At 45.3% G+C, this 23,550-nt stretch overlaps 1 protein-coding gene, 1 long non-coding RNA gene and 1 pseudogene across 4 annotated transcripts in view; 2 read left to right on the forward strand and 1 right to left on the reverse strand.

Annotated features, from left to right (window-relative positions):
- Nucleotides 1–291: 291 nt before the first annotated feature.
- On the reverse strand, nucleotides 292–10,741 carry LOC119252677 (uncharacterized). Its single transcript, XR_008551098.1, has 6 exons — nucleotides 9,740–10,741; nucleotides 9,115–9,320; nucleotides 7,365–7,506; nucleotides 6,856–6,924; nucleotides 6,115–6,220; nucleotides 292–5,444 (listed from the first exon to the last, which is right to left on the reverse strand). It is a non-coding gene; the product is annotated as an uncharacterized LOC119252677 (long non-coding RNA).
- A 45-nt stretch (nucleotides 10,742–10,786) lies between these two features.
- Nucleotides 10,787–23,550, forward strand: part of MOBP (myelin associated oligodendrocyte basic protein) — a 53,347-nt gene continuing 40,583 nt past the window's right edge. For all 3 annotated transcript variants that reach the window (XR_008551078.1, XR_008551082.1, XM_054693237.1), the window contains exon 1: nucleotides 10,787–12,204. The gene's annotated coding sequence lies outside the window, so the exon portion shown is untranslated. The remainder of the gene's footprint in view (nucleotides 12,205–23,550) is intronic.
- Nucleotides 11,677–17,494, forward strand: LOC119237571 (cytochrome b-c1 complex subunit 7-like; annotated as a pseudogene).

The raw sequence follows: 23,550 nt of genomic DNA on the forward strand, positions 1-23,550 counted from the left end.
AACTGGAATAGGCATCTTACACTTGCCAGTCCAAACCTCATTTTGCTCTGGCTGCTTGTGGTCTGTAAAGCACCATTTTGTGATGTTTATCCTGTCTCTGTACTGTGAAACAGCAACTTCCCCCACAAGTGTTAGTATAGTACTCCAGGATTTGCTATTGGCCACTCCGTAGCATGAGACCATGATTAAAACATGGTTCTCAAACACCATTTGGTTGCAGTGAGCTGCCTGTCACCCACCCCCAACCCCCAGCACCTCTCTTCATTCAGGAAATGCTAATGCCTCATACTTGAAAAGGTCTTGCTGTGAATAATACATGGCCAGGATTTTTAAATTTTTATTTTATTGGAGAAAGAACGTGTCATAAGAGATTTGTTCATTCACAATTACCAGCTCCGTGCATTTGTGGGGCTTTGTCTTCAAAGCTTCTAGGAACTTCTAAGCTAAAACAGCTTAAAGAAACTGAATCCCATACAGAACTTTGTAAAGATCCCCCTTTCTTGCCCTTTCCTAAGTACATTAGGAGCTGCTTCCATGGGAGGGGGCGACAAGCATATATTTTCCGAATACATCCCTTGTACAAGGTCCATTAATACCAGAATCAGAATCCCTATTGAAATCAGCCTAATAGAGAACCTGGCACTTGGTACATTGGTACTACTAAGTACTTGTGAATAAAGTGGTTAAGAATAATGTTGGAGACAATAAGTATTTAGGAAAGAGCTGGGGAGGTAAATTGCATTTAGCAATGAGAGTTGAGGTGCCCATTCTTGGACACAGCTCACTTCACGGGGGTTTGTGCCACTGGCTTTCAACTTCAGGATGTTGTACATCCTCTGCATCAAAGTTGCAGGCTCACTGGGTATTCGGAGGACATGCTGCACTCTGAAGGTTCCCTGGGGTTGTCGTCAGGTGAGTATGGGTGATACTGGGTCTAGTGTGGGCCGTGGTCCACATATCAGGCGGTCTGTGTGGGGCTCTGGCTATTGTAATACTGCTGACGAGCTGCACAGTGAGACAGACAGAGTCTGGGCTTTGGAATCAGACGTGTCCTGCCCAGCCCATACCAAGTGTGTGGTTCTGGGCAAGAGAAGATGTCTCCAACTCCCCAAGTGTCTTCACCATCAAACAGGGATAATCATGGAGCTGTTGTGATTCAGGGATTGCTGTGCACAGTAATTAGCCTGGGTCTGGCATGTAGCAAGTGCGCATTCTCTATCACGTTATCTGGGTACAGTACCATTAAAATTTAAAATGCATCATACATGCAGATGATGACAGACATCTGTGTATTCCAGAATTGAGTTAGAGCATCTAGCCATCGTGCATATTTTGAAATGGAAAGGAGCCCTCTCTGAAGTCACAGAACTCCTGCAATCCCTTGATGGTTTGACTGATTTACCTAACAATTTCCTTCCAATCAAGAATTGTTGAGCTGCCGTTTGGTTTTGAGCTTCCTACAAATGGAATCATAGCATATCTTCTTGTGTGGCGTGTTTCTTCCCCTCCATGTTATGTTTGTTCTTTCCATTGCTAGTTGCCCAGCCAATTCTAAGCCTGCATAGTCATACATCCATGAGCCACAGTCACCACTTGGGTTGTTCCTACAATCTCCCATTTGCAGGTTTTAAACTAACTCCACCAGTTAACAAACTTTCACAGCCACACACAAAATCCTGTGAAAACAGCCACAAGCCTCAGCACTTTCTGTTGAAAACACTGTCTTTTCTTCACTGCTCAGAATTGCTGCTGCAAAATTCCAAGGTCCATCCAGGTAGAGTCTGGTCCGGCCTCTATTCTCCCTCCCCTGCTCTATGAGTCTGCCCCTGAGCCAATGCTACACTGTCCTCCTTCCTGCAGTTTTAGAAACTGTGGCAAGGGGTAAGGCATTCCTCCTACCTTCCTCCTCTTCAAGAGAGTCTTGGCTATTACTCATCTTTTTACATTGTCCCATTTTTCAGCCAACCAGTACAGTTGGGGTTGGACTCGATTATTTAGAGCAGTAACAACTGACGGGCAGTATCGAGTTTTCCATCCATGAACAGTCTATATATCTTACCAGTTTCTCCTATTTATGCCCCTCTCTCAATAACATTTTAAATTTTTGCCAGAGGTTTTATGTTTCTTTTGATAAACTTATTCTTGCTTTTGATAAGCAAGAGATATTTTAAATGTTACGCTTTTAAGACACTACTATAAGGGATCCTGTTGGAACAGCTCAACCCATGTTCTAAATCAGATTTCCAATAGTAAATGTCAGTATTGCCTCAGTAATCCAGACCTTTTATGCAAGTCAGAGATGAGGTCATTAAATTCCATGAAAAACCTGCTCCAAACCAACATGCCAAACATTGGACCCATTTAGTAGAGAAGAGCCTGCTACAGTTCTACAGATGCTAAGTTCAGGGATTTCACTTAGGAATGATCTAAGAATGATCCAATTCTACCTTTGCAAAGAAAAGTAAAATTAAGAATTCAACAAATATTTATTAAGCACTTACTCTGGACCAGACACTATTCTGTGTTCTGGGTATAGAGCAGTGGATGGAAACCAAGCTTGTGACCTCCAGCCGTTGGATTTTGAATGGGGAGGCAAATAACTTATGGGTTAACAAGTAACCTTTTTAGCAAGACGGAAGTGAGGATGAGAGAAACACTAAGCTTGTATAAAGCAAGAACCATTGGTATCAGGGTAGAAGAAAGACACAAAGGAAAAGAATCATTGGGGAGAATCACAAGAGAGCAAAGAAATCCCTCTGGAAGGAGCAGTGTCAGACCAGCCTCATCAAGTGGAGCTGAGAGGGGTTCTATCCTCATGGGGAGCTGGGGATCTTGACCAGAAGCCATGGAGTTTCTTGAAGCCCATGTCATGTGAAGGGTGCAGACCTCCACTGCCCAACCCGTGGAAAACTCACCTAAGTTTTCTTTTAGCTATCTCTGGAAATGAGTCGGAACCAGGAAAGGCTGTATCTGCAGTCATCGACTGCAGTTCTCCCTACTGTGCCCTCAGAGGAAGACAATGGCCCAAGGGGCACTCTTCCCTCTCCGAGTGGCTGTCTCAGTTCACATGCGTGCAAAGAGCCCCAGCACTGTCAGAAGTAACAAGTGTTATCATGTCCCCACTGTCAGGCCCTTACCATCTCTTTAGCCATGGACCTTGGTGTTTTCTTCCATGCAATACCCTAACCCAACCCAAGGGACATCTTCCATTTATGATTTACAAGGGGAAATTCCAGACCATCCTGGCCACACGTGGGATGACCCTGCACAGAGGAATCACAGGCTTTCCAGCCTAAAAGGAATCAGTGGGCTGGTTTGACTTTTGTTTCAAAATCCCTTATGGAGAATTTTGTTTTGTATTCATGTGTATCAATTCCTATAGCAGTACTTCTGTTAGGTAAACTGTTTTCTCAAAGTAGAGTTTAATTACAAATCCTCTGTGCTTTTGTGATTGAGAAATGAAAAAATACCAAATTTAAAACACAATGGGCTAATGAAATAAGACACTGTTAAAGAGGGATCTGGTGGGTAGAAAATTATATGAAGAAATTACTCACAAGCAGCAGAGAGATAGGATAGAAAATAGAAAGGGAAGTTAAATGAGAAAGTCAAACACCTCATTACAGTTCCAGAGGGAGAGCAGACAGACATTATCAAAGAGAAAAGACTAAGAACCTGCTCTCAGTTACATTGTTGAGGAATCATGGACACACTAAAAAAAAATTCTTGAAAGCAACCAAAGAGAAAAAGGACGACGCTGACTGTTCCCCACCAGTATCGACAGAAGACAGCAGACCTTTTTTGAGAAAAAAAGGTTAACCCAGCTCTGTTATTCAAGAATTAGGGCAATTGACTTTTCTGGTAAAAAACCAAATACAGAAAAAAGTGATCCCAGAAGGAAACTGTGACCAAGAGTGCCAGCGATCTACCAATGTCCATCCTCCCTTCTTCCATAGTAATAGATCCCCTGATTTTTGCTGGGCACAGGTTAAGAAATTGGTGCCTCATGTTACAGGATGGTAAAATGTTTGGTCAGGGTTGAGGACTGCATAACTTAGGGGGTAGGGTGGGGAGTAGACCAGATTTGACCAAATCTAGGGTATTAGAAAGTGGTCGGAAATATCAAGAATGATGACTTATGTTCACACAATTTTTTGACTGCTTTAAACAAAGTCCTGTGAGAAGCAATAATTCCAGCTGACTGTAGCTGGTTTGAAAACAGAAATGGAAGGATCCAGAGTTTTGCTAACGTAGGCACATTCAGCTTCTGGCCTGCAATATACTCAGCCATACACTTCTATACAACCGAGTCAAGCAGTTTGGAATCATGCATCTGAAGAGGCACACTCTGAAGCAGGTCACTCTCTTGCTCCTTGGAAAGATGGCATGCAGGAAGGTGAGATCAAAGTAGGAGTGAAAGTTTGCCATCACAAGCTTCCCATAAATAAGAAAAAAAGCCTGGTAAAATCAGATTATGGCAATAGGGCTTTGGAATAAGAACTCCTACTGGCTGGTGGGAGAATATATTTATAGGTTTTGGCATTATTTAGTGACACAAGCATCTGTCTACCCCCTCTTGGGGGTATATACCAAAGGAACTCACACACATCTACCCTAGAATATGTAACCAAGAATTCTAATCAACAAACCTGGAAATGACCTAAAGGCCATCCACAGCCCAGCTGACAAGCTGTCCTCCATGTATATCATAGAGCTCCCAGCAGCAATGAAAGTGAACAAAGCACAGCTGCACGGAATGACCTGCATAAATCTCATAAGCAACTTTGGGCAAAAGAGGAGTTAACATAAATTATGTTAACTCATATGTGATTCCATTTGTAAAAAATTCAAAAACAGGCAAGGTAAGCTATATTCTTTAGAGCTGCATATCTTGGTGGCAAGCATTATAGAGATTAATAAAATATCTAATTTATGGGATAAAAACTAAGCAAAATAAAAGCATTAAAAAATATGAAGAGCCTAAGGGACAAGTAGAAGATAAAGTGTTCCATGAATGGGAGTGAGAGAGGTTACAGCACCAACATTAGGGCCAGAATGTCTCTCACCCCGTGGCTTGCCTTACAGTGTGACCTTCCGTGATGATCTCTCTCACCCTCACCCCTAAGTCCCCCTGCACCACACCCTCCCCCAGCCTGGCTGAACTTTATGATCCTTTGGTCAATAAGGCAGGCAAAGTGATGCTACGTGATTTCCCATGCTATGGCATAATAGCAGCCTCCTCCTCATATCTCAATCTCTTAGGACATTTGTCCTGCGAACTCAGCCATCTTTCACGGAGGACACCAAGGCTGAGAGAAGCGCACTTGGAAGAGAAACTGGCCGGGACCACGTGGGTCATCTGTATTAAAAGTGATTCATTCAGTCTTGATCCGACCATCTCAGCTGCTGCCGGGGGAGCAGGTGTAAGTCACTCCTGTCAAGTTCTGTCAAAATGGCATATTTGTGAGCAAAAGAAATGATAAAGTTGTTTTCAGCAACTTAGCTTAAGGAAAGTTTGTGACTCAATAGATGGTTGATATAATGGGAAAATTCTAGAGGTGTTTTCACTAATGTCAGAAAAAAAAGAAATGCATGTCCGCAATCACTGCTTCTTTCTAACAGTGTAATGAGCTTATTGGGAGATGCTATTAGGTAAGAATCTTTATATACAGACTATGTAGCTAACTGTTTCTCATAGGATTTAAAATAAGCATCTCTCCACATTATAGCTTTAGTAAATACAGTGTCCAGCTGTTATAGAAATTAGTTCCATAATAAGCGATTAAGTGATCTATAGAATAGCTTAAATATATTTTCCTCTGTTAATATTTTATAAAATTTTAACTTAAAAATTTTTCTACTTTTATAAGCATAGTTGTCATGAACAATCCTGGGGTTATATAGATCAAATGGCAGGGATATTTTAAGGATTTAAAATAAAATCATCACATTTTTCCAAATTGCATTTTTAAGTAGCAACAAAGGAGCCCCCAGCTTTCAATTCATCGTCATCCATAATAATTATGAAGCTTTGTTAACATGATTAGTGAAAAATTGCATTTCAGTGCAGTGTTGTTTCTTTGCATTTCAATTAGGTAAATTGAACTTGCTGACCTGTTTCATTTGAATATGCAGGAGGAGGTTGCAAGGCTGAACCCTTCTGAAAGCATTCTCCCAGTGTCCTAGGAAGTGTCTTCAGGTCCTTTCTGCCAGCAATAATCTATGTAAGAGAAGATCAAACAAAAAAGTTACTGCCTGCCATGTTTGTTGCAAAAGCAGAGAGAAAAACTCCTACACATCATAATTTTACTATTTAATGTTTGCTAAAAGCCAGGGGTCCTGCACTGAAGCTAGAACACGGGACCCAACAAAGAACTAGAAACTTCTCCCATTCTCCAGGAACTTATTCTGTAATTTGGAGAGAAGCCAAATAGAAAGGCATTTATCATGTCAAGGGACCAAAGGGAAGAGATCTTTAATCTGTTTTTCCCTACAAAACCGATAGATTTATGAGTTAAAGCTTTAAAAACTTGAGAAAAACCTTATGGATTTAAAATAAAATCATATATTTCAAATAATGTGTATGTCCACAGAGACATCTAAATTAAAATGGGCAAAAAAAAAAGAGTTCATGGCTCTAATACATGTAAATCCACAAACTCAAGCAGGTCGCTGTCAGTCACACTGTCCACCACAAGGGGGCAGACGCGCACTTGGCGAGAATGCTTCCCCGCTGGTACTTTTCCAAACCTTGGTGAAGGTTGGGGCCAACCTGGCTTCTTGTGCCTTCACCACTGAGATCTGGTGCTCAGGACCCAAAACAAGACCCAGGGCACGTAAAGCATGATTTCTCACCTATTAATCTTTCATATGGGGTCCAGCCGGAGACAGGTGAAAGGCTCGGGAAGAATGTATCCTCACTCCCTTTTGTGATGAGAACACAAACAATGGAAACTGACTTGAGGAATGACAGCAAGTTCTTCTTCTATGCATTCTGAGCTCACCCCAAAGGAAGCTTCCAATGAGGGGTCCTAGTCATGTTTTTTTTTTTGAAGATTTATTATTTATACAAGCACTGGGTACAGTCAGAAGCACGAGAATTCACCAGAGCCAGAGCAGAGAGCAGGCAGAAGGACCGAAGTACACTGCTGAGGGGAGCAACGGGCGGCAGGAGAGGTCTGTGCGCCATGTAGGACCCTCCTCCGGTGGCCGGGGAGCAGCCGGGGATCGAACCAGCGCTGCAGAGGCTGCGGGCAGCTTTGCAACCCAGTGCTCAACCGCTGCGCCACCGGGGAGGCCCCTAATCATGTTTTGAGCAATGGCAACATAGCTATAATCCACACAGAACTTCTCAAGGTCATTACCTAGAGGGCAAGACTCCTGTGCAGGTCCAGTCTCCCGTGTCAAGTTGTCAGGAAACTCCCGTTTCCTAAAACTTTGTTTACAGAATGGATGTGCTTCTGGCTGGATTCTTATCAGGCAATCTCTGGGGATAACTGCTAAAAACTGGAGAAATATAAAAATTACTGGAAGGTACTGCAGAGAAAACAAAAAGTTTTTGTGCAGGAGGTGGGAAGAGAGTTGATCCCTGTAGATAAACTCAGGAGATGAGTTTCCCATTTTTTGCAGCTTTTATTCTTTGGCAAACCTCAGTCCATCCAAGTAGGACAGCTAATACGTGGACAGTATCTGAAAGACTATTTTTTTTTTAAAGATTTATTTATTCATGCATATAAGAACTGGGGTACAGGCCAGATGTGCGGGAGGGTGAGAGGATTCACCAGAGACAGAGCGGGGAACACAACAGGCAGACTGACTGAAATACACTGCTGAGGGGAGCAGCGGGCAGCAGGAGAGGTCTGCATGCCATGTGGGCTTCTCACCGGATGGCCGGGATCAAACCCGTGCTGTAGAGGCTATGGACAGCTTCACAGAGCTGCGCTCAACTGCCTGCACCACCAGGGGAGGCCCTGAAAGGCTTCTAACTTAAAGAACCTGTACTAAGTTTGAGGTGATTTAATTAAAATCACCTGCAAACCCCACTGGCGCTCATTGGCAATCACCTCATACAAAGAAACAAAAACGCCCTCACATTCATGATGGCGGCAGCATGAACCTGAAGATTGTTCTATGACCGAGGACAGCTTATGAAATGAGCCACCACTCGTCCACACAGTAGGTGTGCAATGAAGAAATGGTGCTAACGCGCTCACAGGTCAGATTTCACACCCCCCAATTCCTCTTTTAGTCTTTCTCTGAGCTTGGTATTGTCTAATAAGGAGGGAAGGGAGCCTGTCCATGATGATAATTCATCATGAGCAGAGAACTTTCAAATGTGAAAGAAATCTTAAGATCAAGTTGTTGCTAGAAAAAAAGAGCAAGGAAAAAGCACTTGAAGGAATAGATAGTAAAGTCTCTTCCTTTCATTCAGAAACAGAACTGGGACTAGAAGGCCGAGGCATTTAACCTAGGGCCTCCTGACGGGGGGCTGACAGGCATCCTCAGTCCTGGCCACCATCACCACCAGGCCTTCATGGCTATGTTCTTGCCATTTGTTTCAACGGTGTGGGTTTAATAAGCTGCTGCGTCCCACCTCCGTGGCGGTGAGGGAGAAGTCCAACAGTGTCTGTCAAGGTCTTTGTCAGAAAATCTGTCGGTTTTTTGGATGCCTACTGGTATTTTGAGAAACCCTACTCAGGAGCTGGACTTAGGGGGTGGGTCAAGCCACGTCAGGACCCTCACAGCCTCCCATTGTCCCTCTGTTCCCAGTCGCTGAGGTCAGCCTTGGCCTGCTTGTTCCAGCCGGAAGCACTCAGCCTGTGGCGAGAGTCTGGCTGGGTAGCTATTTCTTTTGGGCCCTGGCCCCTAACCAATACTGGGAAGGGAGGGGCCTGTGAAGGGAAAAACAGTGATCCTGGGCTGAGGTCACTCTTCCTAGGGGCTCACTTTCTGAAGGGGAGGTGAGAGATTTTATCCTCTCTAGGGCATATCTTGGGATTTTTCTTAGAAAAGTGAGCTCAGAGCCCCACAGAGGCAATTATGGTATAAGCGACCTTCCCCTAGTTAACTCTGGAATGCAAACTCAAGTGGGGAGATCACTCGCTGAGGCCTCACCTTAATTTCTCCATTAGCTTCATTTTAGTTTTCAGAAGTTCCTTGCATGAGAAGGTCAATCAGAGGAGGCGGGCGCTGCCGGCCAGCCCTGGGGCGGCTGAAAGCAGGGCGCTTACGGAGGGGAGCACATGGACTGATGACCCATGTCTTCCAGATTTCCTAGGGCTGCCTTCTTAGGCCCACATCTGATGGCCCAAGTAACGATACTGCACCAATGGTGGAGGAAGAAGAGCAGTTAAAACACATCACATGGGCCAGAGGGATTAGTCAAGTTGAAGATTCTCACCCTGCCTGCCCAAAGATTCCTGGCATTTCCCAGAACTCAGTGTTTATTATAAAGTATTCTCCAGGTGACTCTTATATAGGGGGATCCATGTCAAATATTTGGGGAGAGTCTTCTTTAGAAACCCTAGTGGAGCCCCACCAGGCTTGGCATCCAGAATGACAGTGTGGAGACAGAAGGAAGAGGGTGGAAGCAGGGAGGGAAGATGGGGTCCTCTGAAGGGTTGTGAGGACTGTAAGTCACCTGTTAGTCTATAACAAATCAACAGCACTGATTTAATTCAAGGTTCACTGGGCAGTTCTGGTCCTGGCCAGGCTAGCTACCCAGGCTGGGCGTACTCACATGTCTGAGGACGGGTGGCAGATGGGCTGGGAGGAGGAAGAGAACGCCCGATGGCTTTCTGTCACTTGGGTCTTTGGGGGGCTGGGTCACGTCGTCAGAACAGTCAGGGCTGCTCTTAGGGAAGCAGGTTTCCAGGAGCTGCAGGCACTTCTCAGATTTGCTTTCTCACCTTTGCTATTGTCCCATTGGCCAGAGTGCTAGTGTACTCTTAGGGTGCGGGGGCACCCCCAAAATGTTGATGCAGGAAGACATGAACAAACATAGGGAGCACAACTGACCCCAAGGATGAATAAGAAGAGAAGTAGTCATAAAACAAAAAAATAAAAAGGGGCTTCCTGGGACTGGGTAGAGCTGGTGATGAGGCCCCAGCTCCCCTGGTGGGAGTGGAGAAAGCAGAGCTGTCAGAACCTAAAGTCAGAGAAGTCCTCCATACCCTCTAAAACTGGAGCCTGTGCTCAAACAGGTCAGGAAATAGCCACCATAAGACTGGAAACTGCGTCCAGTCGGGTACCCCACGCTTCTCCCACACCTGTCGTGGCGCAGCATGGGGGACCTTCTGGCTCTGAGCAGCAGCAGCCCTGGACTTAGGGGTGAGCTGAGCCCCGCAAAGGCTGGACTCTCCCGAGGACAGATCAGGGGCCTCCATCTCCAGAGACCAGATCTGTATGTCATGGCAGAAGTGGCCTACACTGCCCCCCAGCCCCGCGATCTGTGTGGGGGCCAAGGCAGGGGTTTGTTCTGGGGCATCCTGGCTCATGAGCTCTAAACCTTCTAACCCTGCGGCCGGGGAGATTTATGGTTGGATTCTTCCTCACTCCGGGTCACAGTTGCTGGTGGGTGAGTGTCTCCAGGCACTTATTCCTTGGCCCCCACCTCTGGCCCTGCTCCTCTTGGATCACTCGCTCTCAGCAGCCTTTCTCAGCACTTGTTGCAACTGTCTGTGTCCACCATGGACCCCAGTCAACTGCCAACAGCCCCAGTCAACTGCCAACGGCTTCAGTCAACTGCCAACAGCCCCTAGTCAACTGCCAACAGCCCCCAGTCAACTCCCAACGGCTCCCAGTCAGATCCCAATGGCGGCAACATACTGTCAACACACCCCAGTCAACTCCCAGCAGCCCCCAGCTGGCCCCCAGAGCCACGAAAGTCTCTGGATTCAGTCTTAACCCTTGTGGGATGGGCCTGGGCCTGGGATGGCTCCCTAAAAGAAGTGGTGTTTAAGATGGCCAGAAGGATGAGTAGGAACTGACATGTGAAGGGGTTCTGCAGGATGTCATAGGCTGAGGATAAGGAAGGAGCCATGTCCTGGACAGGTGCCTAAGAGGGCCCTAACTTTGGGAGCCTCTTAGCTCTTATAGGCGGGGCTGGAGCTTAGCACAGGGAAGAGTAGAAAGATATTGCTGGTGAGGAAGCAGAGGTGAAAGCATTAGGCCATGCTCTGAAGAAGAGGGTTGAGGGGCGCCACACACATGTGATCTAGAAGGCAGCACTGGGGGTGGTGGGGACAGCGTACAAAGGTCTCAGGAAAATCTTGGGAAAGGAGCCAGTCAGGAGATGATGTGGGTGGGAGGGAAGATGATGTGGACTAGGGGGTGGAGAATTGTAGACTTGTGTTTTGTTTTTGTTTTAGCTGTAAACAAGGATAACAAAAGTCACTGACTGGGTGGTGGGGGCAGGGCTGTGAAGTCTGGGCCAGGGATGGGGATGAAGGTGGCTGTGTTTGGTGACTGGTTGGTGTGGTGCCCCTGCCCTTAGTCAAGATGGGGAAGGAGGGGTGAGCTGAGGGGATAGTGGGCAGGGAGGTGCCAAGTTCAGATTGGGAGAGACTCAGTTTGTAAACAGACACCTGGGCCCATCTAGATCCGCAGGGAAGGGCTCCGTGTTGGACCTTGGAATCAGAGAGAGGTGGGTGGGCTCATCAGCATATGGGTGGAGCCATGGGGCTGGGCTGGGTGAGATGAGAGAAGGCCCCAGGCCAGGGCCAGGTGGAGGGAGAGAAGCTCCTCAGGAGCTGAAGGGAGCCAGGCTAGAGAAGATGAAGAAAATCTGAGCAGGCCTTAATAGTTGATAAAAAAGATTTAGCGATGAATTTGCAGTAAACATTGGCAGCACTCACGGAAACTGATGTAATTCTTCTTCAACATCTACCAGGACGAAGTGGACACATAAAGCAGATGTGTGTGTGCGGGGGTGCATTGTGCAGAATTTAAAGTCACCTGACTAGAAGCCTGTTTGCTGCTAATTATCACCATGCAATGGAAAATCTAAACAAAGTTTTTGATAAAACCCCTACTACAGCAGCCAGCTGCCACACACGCCCCCAGGTTGCCATGGCACCAGGTGCTAGAATTATTGCAGAATTGTTTAGGGCAGTGGACCTGGGCCATCCTGATGGCCGTCCATGGGGGGAAAGCAAAAATGAAAACTGATCCACACCTACAATGAAGGATTTCACATCCCTATAGGTAGGAAGAAAGCCTAAAGACATTGCTCAAAAGGCAAAAAGTGCGTGACTATATTCATATCGACATCTGCTATGAAAAAGACAGTGCCCCGTGTAAAGGAATATGTGTGCACAGTTAAAGGCATCATGGAAGGCCTGGAACCTACGCCCCAGGAGCAGTTACTGTTCAGAGGCTCTTGAGGCCTCTGGGTTGGGGAGCGATACTAAAGAGGACTTGAACTTTATGACTAAAAAAAGAGGCAAATGTAAAATTTCTGGTGGAATGAATAGTGACAGCTGATGAAAAAAAAGCCTAAAAAGCCTCTTAATCCATTGTTTAGAAAGGAAATGATGCAGGATCCCCCCTGTGTGTCCCCTTTACCTTGGCCTAAATGTGGGGACTCAGGTGAGGCAGGATCATGGGCACCCCTCACTGACCGATAATCCCACCTGCACATAAACTCTCCACTGCCTTCCAGGCCTTCCCCTGCTATTTCTGGGGGCCCTAAGTAGGGAGGGCCCCATGTGTCACTTGGGAACTGCTGCTTGGGGCCTGGCTCCACTCCTGGGAGGGTGGAGGGTTTCTACTTCACCCTAAAGCCTGGGTCAGCAGCAGAGGCGCGACTAGGAATTGCACCCTTTGGGGGTGCTGCCAGCTTGCCCTCCTTTGTTTTGGTTTGATAGGAATCACTGCCCCCTCTTGGCCCAGCTAGCCCACCCCTGCTCCAGCCCCCAGATGGTCAGGCTCTCAGGCAGGCTGAGGGAGGGCTCCCAGGGAGGTGGGAGTTTTGGGTCCTTTCTGCTCTATTTGATTTTACTTGGCATTTAAAGAGGTATTATGTTTTCTTCCTGGCAACGATTTGCTGACAAGTCCATTTGTACTCTATGGAATTTAAATTGAATCAATACATCGGCAATAGTACCCTCTCCAGGGCTGCCCTACAGAGGCACGTGCAGCCCCTCCAAGATAGGCCCGCCGCTGACCCTGCAAAGCACTGAGTTTTGTGCTCTCAATACCCACTCATGGCCCCCTCCCCAAAACAGGAAAAGAGGAGCCAGTACCTTGATTACAAACTGACCTCCCTGCTGCCCTCCGCAACCAGGTCAGCCTCCCCTGCTCGTCCTCCCTGCCCATTTCTCTAGCTGCTCTCTGAGAACAAAGCCGGAAGCCCCGTCTGGAGGCTGGATTGCTCCACTCTGGCAAAGGCATGTCCCCTCTTGTCATCTGCTCACTTACAGGCCTGGGGGAGTGGGGTGTGTGTGTGTGTGTGTGTACTAGTGAGGCTAGTATGTACAGCAGAAACAGGGAGAGAGGGCCTCCCATTAGCCTTGGGAGAATGTTCCAGATGTGGACATGGCAGGAACCCAGGTGGGGACCTCGTGGGAATGGATGAGAAAGAGATGCTGCGCCCCCCCCTACTCCCAAGACCCCAGCTCATGGTGCTGTCCCAAGGGCTCCTGTGGAGGGGCCTGTGGGGCCCTACAGTGGCTTCAGAAAGGTTTCACAGGGAACAGAGGCCCCTCCCACCACTACTGGGCACCATGGGAACTGAGATTTGTTTTCTTCTGTTACATCTATTCTTCAGCTTTAGTCTGAGAGGTAGAGTGGGAGCGGAGGGCAGAGAAGAAGCATTTCACTTAAGAGGATGTGGTAAGGGGGGCTTGATAAGATAGAGCCCCACATGTTAGGTAGGAAGGGGGGAGTCTGGAGAGATTGGGGGCACTGACTTCCTCTCCTGCCCTTTATTCTGATACCTGGAGCTACTGGGAACTCTGAGGAGAAGGCCAAGCCAAAGGCCTTCCAAGTCTACAGTGCTTGGGGCTGGGAAGGTCACTCTTGGGTCACCACAGCTGGCCAAGGCCTGGTGATTTCTCTCTACCTCTTGCTCTGCCACAAGCCTCTTTGTGAGCCCCCCCACCTCACTTCTTTCCCTCTCCCCGCTTCCCTGAAAGCTCCTGTTTTCCGTAGGCTTTCTAGCTTGTTCCCATCCCACCTAAGCATGGCTCCCTCTGGTCCTGACGAGGAAGTAAACATGTATGCTTCAACCATATCAGAACTGGATTGTCTCAAAAGAGCACATTATCAGGGCAGCATGTGAAGTAAAGGAAGTTCTGGAAAACCTCACATATCTTAACCATCCCCAGGGAGCTTGTTTTCCTAAGAGCCCTGAACCCTGGCCCCTGCAGACACTCTGCCCAGGGTGCAGCTGTGAGAGGCCGGTGGGTGCTGCAGGGCCTGAGGGGAAGCGTGGAGGACTGCTCAGAGTGGGGTTGAGGGGCACCCTTTTCACAAGAAGAGGCTCTGAGTAGTGTGGGGAAGCTCCAGTGGTGGCAGGGAGTCCTGACAATGACGGTGACTCTCAGCTCCAGCTCTCCAGCTTGGTCAGGCCAGCCACCTGGGTGGAAGGAAGGGAGCTTCTGGAGCACTTGTGGGAGTGTGGGGGGAGGTACAGGGGTCTGTCCAGCGAGAGGGCCACCTGCGTGAAAAGGGGCTACTCCAGCACCCCACGATGTGGGCTCTGACTCCTGGTGGGGAGAGCAGGGGCGTGGGGGATGGCGTGAAGTGCTTTAGCTCACTCCACACAGAGAAGGCATGCAAGGGCGCTCCCCTGCAGCTAATGGATCATTGGGATTCTAGCTGCGCAGAAAGAGAGGAAACATGCAGATTCCAGTGCTCTTCTGTCTATCTCTGTTTGGATTTCTAAAATAATACCATGGGACTTGTTCTCTAATTTTCCCTTGTCCTGAGCTCTCAGAACCCCAGCTCTCAGAATATCTTCTCTGACTTTATCCTTTTACCCTTTAGTTTGTCCCTTTGATAAGTTTTTCTGTTTTGTTTTTAAAGAAAACAACTTTGAAGTATAATTTACACACTATACACTTTATCCATTTAGATACACAATGCAGCGGTTTGTAGGAAACTCAAGGAGTTGGGCAACCATTTCCACAATCAATTCCCCAAAGAAACCCCATGTCCATGGACAGTCAATCCCTATCTCCTTCCCCCACGCATTCCCCTCCCAACCCTCAACAAGCACCTATCTACTTTGTTTCTCTAGATCTGCCTGTTCTGGACATTTCATATAAATGGAATCATACAACATATAGTTGTTTGTGTCTGGTTTCTTCCACATGTTTTCAAGGTTCATCCATGTTATAGTATGTATCAGTACTTTTTCTCGCTGAATAATATTCCACTCTATAAATATACCACACTTTGAAAATCTGTTCATCACTTGATGGACACTTAGGTTGCTTTCTCTTTTTGGCTGTTATGACTATTGTGAACATTCATGTGCAAGTGTTTGTATGGACATATGTTTTCATTTCTCTTGGGCATATGCCTAGAAATGGAATTGCTGGATTATTTAGAAACAGTTTAACACCTGGAGGGCCACAAGACTGACTTCCAAAGTGGCTTCCACCAGCAGTGTATGAGACTTCCAATCTATCCACATCTTCACTGACATTTGTTATCGTTTGTCTTTTTAATTTTAGAATCTCATGCATTTCTTCGATAATTATGGGCTTAATTTCTATTCAGACCCTTTGCCCATTTTTTAAATTGAGATGGTTTGTTTTTGAGCTTTTTATTAATGAAATCATAGCATTATCTTCTTGTGTGAGTTGCTTCTTTCCCCTCTTGTGGTGCATGCACTTTTTATCCCTGCTTGCCACATTCCCGTAGAGTCGTCATGACGTCAATGCTATCCTTAGTCTGCTTGTGCTGCTGTAGCAAACTAGCACAGACTAGGTAACTTGCGAACAGCAGCAGTGTAGTGCTCACAGTTCTGGAGGCTGGAAGTCAGAGATCGGGGTGCCACCATGGTCAAGTGAGGGTTCTCTTCACTTGTGGTGGAAAAGGCTAGGGGACTTTCTGAGGTTTCTTTTATAACAGTACTAATCCCCTTCAGGAGGGCTTCACCTTCATGATCTACTCAACCCCAAAGGCCCCCACCTACAAATTAATGCCTAACCCTTTGAGGGTTAGGATTTCAACATATGAATTTGGTGGGGGACACACATTCAGACCACAACAAGTATAGTGGCCATTTGGGTTGTTTTTATGTTCTGGAAATTACCAACAGTGCGCTTTGAACATATTTAGTAGCCCTTGTTGTACAGAACTTTGAGCTCTTAATTTCACCTGATGATGTTAAACAGTTTCACATCATATAAAAACATGAAAATACAGCCATAACCCTTCCCACTTTCTGTTGAAAACGCTCTCTTCACTGCTTGGAACTGCTGCCTCTCAAAAATCTAGGCTCTGTCAAGGGTGGGGGTATAGAGGTCCAGGCCTTTCTAACCACCCCCTATCCGCTATAAGCTTGTCCCTGGGCCAGTGTTATATTCTCCTAATATACTAAAGTTTTATACATTATCATGACACCTGGTAGGGAAGATTCTTGTTTATGGATTTTGCATTGTGTGTGTGGGTATTTGTCAAAGCCGTTGACTAGAACAAGGGAAGGGGGATGGGTGAATGGGGATTCCTAGGCTCCATTGTCCCCAGATACAGTCATAGCTGTAACTGGAGGGGCACTTGATGCACTATTGACCAGAGGAATGGTACAAAAATAAGGTACAAAGTCTTGGGGTGAAAATCCTTTGTCCCTCCTTCTAATGGTCTTTCCTTATTTAGTCTCCCAGAAACCACAAGACTCCCCTGATAGTTCCTGCCACTCTATGACAAGTCCCTCCTTCTTTAGCCCAGTATCAGGGAGCTGAGAGAATCTGAAAGAATGTCAGCTGACATCTGAAAGAATAATCACTAAAATAGAAAGATTTTGGGTCTTGGATCAAACTGGTGAGTAGGCCAGCTGTTGTAGCAGCAAGCCAGTGGTTGGAAGGTACCAGAAGATGGTATTATTACAATGCAGCAGGGTGCAATAAGCTGGGGTTAGTGTGAGATGATACAATATATAGGAAAAGCATAGAAAAGAAACCATAAAAATATGTCCTGAGATCTTCACAATATGAATGTTTTGCATTAAGAGAGCATTGGACCTGACCATTAAACTTATCTTACCAAAAGAGCAGTGACTAAAAATATGAAGATCTCAGGATAAATTCTACCTTGAGCCATATCTGAAAGAGGTTATTTGGGAAAGAAAAGAATGGGTGAAGAAATAACATTGTAGTGGAAATCTGTGGCTGTAGCTCTCCTTAAAGGATTTTTGTGAAATGTACATTTAGAAGTTTTTGGGCTGCAAATGTGTTACTTTATTCCCAACCCCCCACCCCAATGCATTACTTTAAATATCTATTGTTTAAAAAAAAAAAAACTTTCAAGGCCTCCCTGGTGGCGCAGCGGGTTGAGCGCAGTGCTGTGAAGTGGTCTGCAGCCTCTGCAGTGTGGGTTCGATTCCCGGCCTGCCAGGGAGAAACCCACATGGTGCGGCAGACCTCTCCTGCTGCCCGCTGCTCCCCTCAGCAGAGTCTTCGGTCCTTCTGCCAGTTCTGCTCGCAGCTCTGTGTCTGGTGAATTCTCTCACCCTCCCATGCCTCTGACCTGTACCCCAGTTCTTGTATAAATAATAATAAAAACTCTTAAAAAAAAGCAACTTTCAGATTTCACCAAGGAGGATCATTACTTTATCATAAAGAAATGGAACTAAAAAAAACTCATAGCAAAATTCCCTGATTTTGTTCACAGAAAACACCTATGAATGTCTCCATTTTCCTATTATAAAAAGTAGTGCTACACTATAAGGAATGAACTTTTAATCCTGGTTTAAACAGTCCAACTAGCATCTTTATAACAAAAGAATAACATTATGGGCAATAAAATAGAAAACATCAGAAAATCACTCCTAAAAAGTTAAGGAGGTTTTGGTGAAAGAGCATTTGACCTAATGACAGCAAGAATGAACAAATTCAAGATGCCAAAATGTATTTCTTAATGTGGGTCTTGTCAAAGTTAGGTTGTTAAATATATAATTATCACAATAGATCTACCTGTCAACCTTGGCGGGGGACATTTTTGAAGTGTCATGTGGGATTCTGCCCCATGGGCTCCCAGGGCAGGATAATTTGGCCCTTGAAACCACTGTGAGGTGGATTCTCCACTCTTCAAGAGATCTGTACAGAAGTTAGATGTGGATCGGGAAGAGGTCTTTATCTACATTTATGTGGGTACATGAGGTTATGGTTAAAAAAAAATGATTTGATCTTTGTTCCCAGTTCTTGACACTGAGTTCCTAAAACCCTTGGAATTTCCTGAATAATAGAGCTTATTTCATACAATAATAAGCTGGCTCAAGGTGGGAACCCCTGCAGTGCTTTAGGATGACAGTTGGTCATCAGGAAAACTGACCAGGAGATAAGGGTATTAGAGTGTTCAGCCCCAACCTCCAATTCTTCAACTTCCAGGAAGGTGGGAAGACAGAGTGAATCCAATCAGTAATGGTCAATGATTTAATCAATCGTTCCTATGTAATGAAACCTTGATAAAACCCCTAAACAGTAGCATTTGGAGATCTGCTGGTTTGGTGTGCACATCAATGTAATGGGGTTGTAGGTGGTGGTCCAAGAAAGAATATGGAAGCTTGGGGGAACCTCCTCTTATTTCTCTTCCTAGGCTTCCCTTCCATTTTGTTCTTGAGTCATTAATAACAAATACAAGTAAAAATACAAGTAAAACACAACCTGAGTTCTTGGAGGAGTCATTCTAGCAAGTCCTTGAACCTGAGGAGAGGGTCATAGAATTCCCTGAATTGTAGTCAATTGGATAGAAACACTTGGGGCTGCTCTCTGAAGTGGGAGCAAGCTTGTGGGACTGGGTCCTTAATGTATAGAATCTGTGCTCACTCTGGTGTAGTGTTAGGTGTTTATGTTGTAGAGCAACCCCGATACAAAACGGGGTTCCTGACTGTGGGTCACCCGCGCGCTTAAAAGGACTTATCAATGCTCTAGTGCAGGCACACGTGAAAGGTTAATAAAAGGTTTATTTACAAGGGAAGGGGAAATGAGGAAATGTACAGCTCAGGGAGAAAAGTGGGAGACAAAGTTTTAAATGAGTCCTACCCGATCCGCCAATCAGGAATCCCAAATGGTGCTCTGAGAGCTGCTGCAAGCCAGGAGCTGTGTAGCCAGGAGGCGAGTGACAGCGAGCCCCCCAAGGCCCACGTGTTTGGTTTTTATACCCAACCTGGCTGCTTAACTCCACCCTCAGGTCCCAGCCACCTTCCCTTTGGTGGTGATGGGATTTGTCTTTCCCAATGTCTTGATGGATTTAGTCTGGACTGGGAGTGGAGTCCACAAAGCCTGTATGGGATTAGCTTAGGACATCATTTTTCCCTAACATTTAGACTGGGTGTTTAGACAGCCACTTGGTGTCAGAGAATTGGAGAACTGATGGTATATAATGACACCTTTGGTTGCTTAGAGAAAACCCTCATTTCCCCCCACCCCAACTCCCCACAGAAGTTTGACCCATCTGTATCACCTCCTGCTTCTACCCCGCATGGCTGAATTGGATATGTATCTCTTAGTGAGCTTGGGAATGGGGTTTCCTCCTGGGCCAGGCACTCTTTATCCCCACAAGTACATGGATCCCATTTCTGCCCCTTGCTTTATCCTCACCAATAACAGTCCTCCAGGAGTGGTGGACTGGTTCATTCTGTTACAAAGATCTCCTCTCGTTGGCCTCCTTGTGATCTCCTTGTTAGATGGACTCTAGCACCTGGGACATTTGGACCAGTTCCTCAGCCACTGCCCTTAACTTTTCCCTCTATCCAGTCTTCTAGCTGGGCCTTTATCCTCAGAAACAAGGAAAACCAAGAACGCTGGATTTACCTTCTAAGTAGGAGACTAACAATGTGTCCACACAGCTTAGGGGCCTTGCCCCATCTGCTCCTGTGCGTGACCAATACCTCATCCCAACCCAACAGGTTTTCCAGTCACTGTTTGCCCAGCAAAATTCTAGTCATCAACTTTTCAGAGAGAAGCCTCTGAGTTTCCGCACAGGCTTTTAACCTGAGGAAGTGATGGACTATTTCAAATGTTGCCAAATCCATTATGAATTTGCTCTATTTTATTTGCAATTATTTAGAACTTTATATTCCTCAAAGTGCTCAACTTTTAGACTAATTGAGTAAAGTGATTCAATTCTGATGTTTATAGAAAAACAAAGATTGTATTTGTACCTCCTGGGAGCAGAAATTTATATTTTCATTTTGAAAACATGAATTTACCAGCAGAGAAGTGGGAAATAAATTAAGCTTGTGAAGAAAACAATTTGGGGAGGAGTTGCTTTCTCTCTAGAGAGGCCTCCCTGGGCAGGACCCAGAGTCTCCCGGTGCAGATATGGGGAAAGAGCTGCAGCGTCTATGACACAGCTCTCCAAGGATCCTTCTCACCAAGCCCCCTGCAGCATTACTACTGCGTTCATATTCCCTTTTCTCATTGCGCATTCTGTGTATTTGTGATTTTTCTCTTGAATCAGAGTTAGGGAGCAGTCCACAGACAGACCATTCTCGCTCTGCACCAATGTAAGTTCAGGGCTCCTAAGATAACCCTCTGCTTTGATAGTTTACTAGAGGGACTCGCAGAACTCACAGAAAGCTGTAGACTTGTGGTTACTATTTTATTACAGTGAAAGTACACAGATTAAAGTCACCCAAGAGAAGAGAAAAATGAGGCAGTCCAATCAAGGAGGTTCTACTTTCTTTTCCTAGGGTGGAGTCATGGCCAGCGCTGAATTCTCCCTGCAAGCATCAGTGACAGTACGTGCGGGGTATTGCCAGCCGGGGGCCACTACCTGAACCTTGATATCCAAGCAATTTACTAGGGCTTGGTCACACAGAATGGTGACTGCCCTCATGCCTTACTTTTGGTCTGTTTTACACCTAGTGTAGAACAGATATTGTGTGATCTAAAACCATGCCATGAATCATTGTTAAACTGTCTGGTGTGACAAAAACAACAACAACAAAAGAAAAAACCCAAATAAGGACAGTTTTCTCTGGCAGGACGTTATAAGGGCTTAGAATTTACCTCGTAATGGCTGACAAAGCCAGACCTCTTTTTGGATAGGATTAATTCTTTGTTAGCCACTGATAACAGTTGATTTTCAATTCTAACTTTTTATTTTTTAAATTTTTTTTTTCTTTATTTTCCCTGTTTCTGATCTCAGATTTTTTTCAAATTTCTTGTGATGAATTACAGATTTGCACATTTGCTTCATTATTGTTCTGTCATATGCATAGTAAATTTACTATGTATTACTGTAATTTGTCATTATTTTCTAAGTGATGTGTCACTGTAGTTTGGAGTTACTCTGGCTAAGTATTATTTGAGAGTACTTAGTATATATCATTACCATATTTCTACTGGATTGTCCATGTGGTCTGTGTTTCTTCTGGATTTTAGATTTGGTTGACATTTTCTTTGTGATATAAATATGAATTTAGGGGCTGAATTTGGGGAATATTACCTGGGCATTTGAAATAAAGGTATAGTTTATGTTATTGGGTAACAACGTTCCATATACATCCAACTAGGTCAAATTATTAACTGTATTTAAACAATGTTACTATTTTTGTGTATTTAATTTCTGAAGTCTGGTGGAAGTAAATTAATATCTCTTGCTATTATCCTGGCATTTCCTTGTGTTACCTATAGGCCATATATTTAGATCCTTTGTTGTTTTGTAAGTAAAGATTTTTATTCTTTATCTCTCCACCTTATATCTTTTTTTTTTTTTTAATTTTCTAGAGGCATGTCTTATTTATTTATTTATTATTTGTTTGTTTGTTTGGTTTATACATGCACTGGGTACAGTCAGAAGCGCGGGAGGGTGAGAGAATTCACCAGAGCCAGAGCAGGGAGCAGAGCAGGCAGAAGGACCGAAGTACACTGCTGAGGGGAGCAGCGGGCGGCAGGAGAGGTCTGCGTGCCATGTGGGACCCTCCTCCGGTGGCCGAGGAGCAGCCGGGGATTGAACCGGCTGCAGAGGCTGCGGGCAGCTTCGCAACCCCGCGCTCAACCGCTGCGCCACCGGGGAGGCCCTCCACCTTATATCTTACCTTTTATCATTATGAAGTATCCTCTTTCTTGCTTAATATTTTCATCCTTTCATTCAATTGCGTATCAACATATCATTGTTCTGATTTGTGTGGCATTTCTTTCCCATTTATTTTAAAACTATGTAAGCCACTTTTTTACATTGTGTCTGATAAATTGTAAATTTCTTTTAATATAACCTTCTGGTTTTAAGATAGGGATATTCATCTCCCATTTATTTTTAGGTGTAATAATTTATCAAATGACTCACCCCTGCATGTCAAATAAGTCTCACTAGGGGAAATCTCTGTCAGAACTAGAAGAGCTTTATACAGAAGATAAAATTCCACACTTTTTTCTAGAAAAGGCAGTTCTTTGAGTTTTAGGGAGCTTTTTTTGTCCTGCCACCCAATGATCAAATTTTCAGAAATATTTAACTTACCTTTCTACCCTGTTTTTTATAATTCTTAAAAAAACACCAAAGCTAGGATTACTTTACTAACTTACTGTATTTAAAAAAATTATCTTTTAATCAGTCAGGAGGATACACTAAGAAAAATGGAAGAGAGAAAGAGAGGGAGAGAGAAGAAAGGAAGTGAGGCCAGGTTCAAATCTGGACAGTGCAAAGCTATTATTTTGTCAGAATTTAAAGCAAAACCTCAAGGCCTGGGCCTCCCCGGGTGCAGCGGTTCAGCGCTGGGTGTGAAGCTGCCCGCGGCCTCTGCGCCGCCGGTTCAATCCCCGGCTGCTCCCCGCCACCGGAGGAGGGTCCCACATGGCGCGCAGACCTCTCCTGCCGCCCGCTGCTCCCCTCAGCAGTGTACTTCGGTCCTTCTGCCTGCTCTGCTCCCCGCTCTGGCTCTGGTGAATTCTCTCACCCTCCCGTGCTTCTGACTGTACCCAGTGCATGTATAAACAAAACAAACAAACAAACAAATAAATAAATAAAAACATGCCTATAAAAATAAAAATAAAAAAAAAAAAAAATGTTTAAAAAAAACCTCAAGGCCTCTGACAGTTTTACTTTATTCACAAAATAAGGGATTTGGCTACATGATCTCTGAATCCTTTTTTCTTTCAGGTAGTCTGTGGTAGACAAGGCCTCAAAGTTCCCCAAGTGATTTGATAAAACATGACTTGGGAATGGACAAGTAAGAGGATGCTGCTCCCGGGCACTCAGCTGCTGGGTGGCAGGATGGGGATGGGTGCCACCCTCTCTGACATATTCTTCTGTGCTTCACACTCCCAGAATGGGTCACACTGACTTATCTGCCCCTCCACTGTGAATTCAGACTTTGCTGGTAGGTGGTGGGAAAAGGTGTCTAAAATATTACTGCAATGGCCTCAGGCTGAACTGGCT

Source organism: Talpa occidentalis, unplaced genomic scaffold, assembly GCF_014898055.3.
Source record: "Talpa occidentalis isolate TD23 unplaced genomic scaffold, MPIMG_talOcc4v2.1 talOcc4.10, whole genome shotgun sequence".
In the NCBI taxonomy this organism is placed as follows: Eukaryota; Metazoa; Chordata; class Mammalia; order Eulipotyphla; family Talpidae; genus Talpa; species Talpa occidentalis.